The following is a 5,076-nucleotide window of genomic DNA, read 5'->3' on the forward strand; positions in this document are numbered from 1 at the left end:
GAGGGCTAGGTCAAGTCTTCAGGAGAGAAAGAAAATACACACACACACACACACACACACACACATATATATATATACATATATACATATACATATATGCACACATTCTGGAAACAAGAATAACTTGACTTTCTCCTCTGCAATTTGAATGCCACTTGTTTTTTTCCTCTAATTGTTCTAGCTAGGACTTTTAACACAATGTGGAATAAGAGTGGTGAAATTGGACATCTTTGTTTTACTCAGCCTTTTAGAAGAAAAGCTTTCAACTTTTTTCCATTCAGTGTCATGTTAGCTGTAGGTTTGTCATATATGGCTTTTATTGTGTTGAGGGATGTTGCTTCTTTAACTAATTTGTTGAGGGTTTTTATCATGAAGGGATGTTGAATTTTGTCAAATGCTTTTTCTGTATTTATTGAGATGATCATATTTTTTTTTGTTTTTTGTTTTTTGGAGAGGTTTTTGCTATAGGGCATGTGTGCTTGCCAGAAAGACAGAGAGAGACAGAGAGACAGAAAGTGAGAAATAACCCCCCCAGGGTGGATGGCCACACCACAATCCCTTCTCCTCCATTCTCCTCTTGGGATTTTGGGCACACACACACACACGCGCGCCCAGCATGAGTTTAAGCCACCAAGTCCAGGACTCGATCTGCAGTTGACTACATGGGGGTCCAGTGACATAGCCATTACACTAACTGCTGGTCCCCTTGATCATATGGGTTTTGTCTTTCCTTCTGTTGATCTTATGTATTGTGCGTACTGATTTGTGTGTATTGAATCATCCTTATGTCTCTGGGATGAATCACACTTGGTCATGGGTGTATATTCTTTTTGATATGCTGTTGGGTTTGGTATGCTACTATTTTGTTGAGGTTTTAAATTATGTTCTTCAGGAATATTGGTTTGTAGTTTTCTTTTTATGTGGTATCATCATCTGGTTTTGGTATCAGAGTTATGCTAGTTTCATAGAAAGTGTTTGGAAGAATTATCCCCCCATTCAATATCTTGAACTACTTTAAGAAGAACTGGTATTAGTTTTCTTTTAAGAGACTGGTAGAGACCCAGTCATGGTGATAGAGGAAGTCTGGGTACTGCTACTTGATACTGGAGGCCATTTGGAAGAACTCTCAGCTTTGGTCCTGAGTCTACCTGAACATACCAGGTATTCACTTGAATGTGCCTAGGGTTCTGGCTGGCTGCAGTACTTGGGGAGGACTGTGGCATGAAGAATGTGCTAAATATGCCCCTCTCTCTCTCTTTTCAGACACAAATAAACTTACAAAAACAAAACAAAACAAAACTCAGGCCAGGCCCATCCTGTGATGGATACTGAACTTGAGCTCTGAAATATTGCTTCCCTTGAGTAAAAATGAAGATCTTCTGCTGAGACTTCTCCCTCCACATTCATTTCTAGGGGTCTTTTCTCACTAAGTTTATAGAGAGGTCCAAATGAACAAGATCCAAACATCTGAATATGATTAGGGTCAGAATATTCCTCTATGCTCACTGAATCAAAGGGTGAAAAAGGAATGGAAGAGAGATTAAAGATCACCTCCTTTGGCACACCTTTAAATGCACAGATTGAACATCAAGAATTAGGAAGAAACTCATCATCCATGAGATGACTACAAATCACCACAGAGTCACAAGGAATATGGGAAAGCAAGAAAATACATCTCCTCCAAGGGAAGAGAATAACAGATAGTACAATGAAACTCATAGAAATGTCTGATAAAGGATTTAGAATATTCATAGTGACAAAGCTAGCAGAGATGGAAGAGAAGAGAGACAATGAACTGCAGAAAAGGCAGAAGAAAGGAACAGATGAGTTCTAGGAGGTAAGGAAATTCTTGCAAAATCTGAAACAGGAAATACACACTATAAAAAATAATCAAATGGACCTATTAGAGATGAAGGCTATAATTCAGGAAGTCAAAATCTCCCTTGAAAGTATTAAAAGTAGATTAGATCATACAGAAAAATCAAATCTCAGATGTAAAAGATAGAATTGCTGACCTAGAAAAATCCACCTGGAAAACAGAGAAAATTGCCCCAAAAAATGAGAATAATATACAAGAAATGCTAGATACCATCAAATATCCAAATATCTGGATAATTAGTATCACAGAAAGCAAAGATTTATAAGGGCATTGATAATCTATTCCATGAAATCCTGCAAGAAAACTTTCCAAACCTAGGGAGGCATTCAAAGATCCACTCCCAAGAAATACAAAGGACCCCGAATAGAATCAACCCAAGAAGATCTTCTCCAAGACACATTATAGCCAGATTGACCAAAACCACAGACAAAGACAAGATACTAAGATTGGCAAGAGAGAAATGTCAAGTTATCTACAAAGGATATTCCATCAGGCTAATAGCAGAGCTCTCATCAGAAACAATATGAGCAAGGAAATAATGGCAAAATATATTCAAAGTGTTAAGGGAAAGGCAATTTCAACCAAGGATACTATACCCAGAAAGATTATCCTTCACATGGGAAGAAAAGACAAGAACATTCTCAGGTAATCAAAACCTGAAAGAATTTATCAACACCAGACCAGATCTCTAAGAAGTTCTGAAGGGAGTGCTATAACCAGGAAAATAAGAGACAGAAATAAGAGTTCGAAACTAAGAAAATGGCCACTTAATGGTAGGGACAAATCTGGAGTCGAATATTATATCCCTGAATTTAATCGGGAAGATCGAACCACAACAGAAGTAGATTAGGTACATGAGACTGAACTGGTGAAATAGCATTTTATGACTTTTGACTAAAATATTGCTGATTTTCTTCTAGGCTTTGTTTTCAAGTTTTAAGGATTTTTTTTTTTCTGTCTTGAGCTGCTGATAGGTTCATGTATCTACTATTTGAATAGAATCCTAACCTGTTTCCTGGCTTTAAGCTTCAGGCAAAGTTTCTTAGCATTTCTTTGATAAAACGGCTTTTCTTGAAATTAGAAAATATATTTAAAAATACCTGTTTAATGACCATAGTAAGCTATATAGCATCAGCAAGGTGCTACCTTATAGTATATTCATTATACTCAGACTTTCACACCTAAAGTCAGACATGTATTCACAGATATGTATATATCAGCTGAACTTGCTCTTGAAAGTATATATTATTTAAGAAATTTTGTGAATCAATAAAATGTGTGTGGAGGAATGGAATGGAAAACTATAGTAGACAGCTGAGATAGTATGGGAAGAGGGTGAAATGGCAGAGGGTGAGCAATAGGGGTTAATATATATATATCTAGAAATAGAAATTATTGACGATAACATGTATGATTAAGCCACTACGCAGTATATTCTGGATGGAAAATCACAGTTTGTATGCTGTGACGATGCTCGGGGAATGAATGTAAATTAATTAATTTAAAAAAATGTTTCAGAAGGAAAAAAAAGACTAGGGAAGGGAAAAAAAAGATCTGGTTGAATTCGGCAGGAAAGCCATCTAGTTTTGGATTTTTTTGGTGGTTGAGAGACTTTTTATTATTGATTCAATCTCCCTATTTATTATCAGTCTATTCAGGTTTTCTATTTCCTCCTGAAATCTTGGTCGATTTTATGCATTCATCCATTTCCTCTGAGTCTTCCAATTTGCTGACATAGAGTCATTCATAATAGCTCTAGTGATCCTTTGTATTTTTTGTTATTGGTTGTTATGTCTCCTTTACATTTCTGCTTTTGTTTGACACTTGTCTTTCTTTTTAAAAATCTATTTAATGGTGTGTCAATTTTGTTCATCTTTTTGAAAAAGAAACTTTTTTGTTGATCTTTTGTATTTTTTTAACTCTAAATTTTATCTATTTTAGCTCTGATCTTTATTATTTCTCTTTATTACTATTTGGGGGTTTCATCTTTTCTTGCTTTTGTGGTTCCTTGAGGTATGCTGTTAGGTTTTTTAATTAAAATATTTCTACTTTTTTATCCCCTGGAGACAGGATTTCACTATTTTGCTTTAGCTGGTCTTGAACTCCCAATCTTCTTACCTTAACATCCTTAGCTGAAACTGTGGGTGTGTGGCTTCATACGCAGCTCTTTCTAATTTTTTGTTTTGATAAAGGAGTTTATTGCTATAAATTTTTCTCTTACTACTGCTTTTCTATAGGTTTTGGTCAGTTGTGTTTGTATTTTTGTTCATCTCAAGAAATTTTAAAATTTTCTTTTTAATTTCTTCAGTGACCCATTGGTTATTCAGCAGCATCTTACTTAATTTCCACATATTTGTAAAACTTACAACCATGTTATTCATTTCTAGGTTTATATCACCAGGATCAAAAAAGACATTCAATGTGATTTCAAGCTTCTTATATTTGCTATGACTTGTCTTTTGGCCTAATATATGATCTACTCTAGAGAATGTTCCATGTGCAGTTAAGAAAAAACGTACTTTCTATAGCTGTTGGAAGAAATGTTTTGTTAGGTCCATTTCCTCTAGAGTGGAATTCAAGTCCAATGTTTTTTTGCTTGATTTTGTCTAGATGATCTGTTCATTCTAAAAGTGGGGTATCGAAGTTCCCTACTAATATTATATTGCATGTATGTTTCTCTCTCTCTCTCTCTCCTCTCTCTTTCTCTCTCTCTTTTAGAGATTTTTGCTATAGGGCATGTGTGCCTGCTGGAGAGACAGAGACAGAAAGCAAGAAATCATTCCTCAGGAGGGATGTCCACACCAGAATCCCTTTTCCTCCATTCTCCTCTAGGGATCTTGGGCATGCATGCACGTGTGCTGGCATAAATTTAAACCACCAAGTCCAGAACTTGAACTGCAGTCAACTATGTGGGAGTCCAGAAACATAACCATTACACCATCCACTGGTCCCATATATATTTATATCTTTAGATCTAATAAATTTTTATATGTTTGGGTGTTCCATCATTGGATGCATATATATTTACAATTGTTATATACCCCTTTGTTGTCATGCAATGACCTCATTTATCACATCTTACAGCTTTTAACTTAAAGTATATTTTATTGATATAAGTATAGCTACTCTGACACTGTTTCAGTTTCCATTTGAAAGGAATTTTCCATCCCTTCATTTTCAATCCGTGTGAGTCTTTA

Source organism: Tupaia chinensis, unplaced genomic scaffold, assembly GCF_000334495.1.
Source record: "Tupaia chinensis unplaced genomic scaffold, TupChi_1.0 Scaffold145160_1, whole genome shotgun sequence".
Lineage (NCBI taxonomy): Eukaryota > Metazoa > Chordata > Mammalia > Scandentia > Tupaiidae > Tupaia > Tupaia belangeri.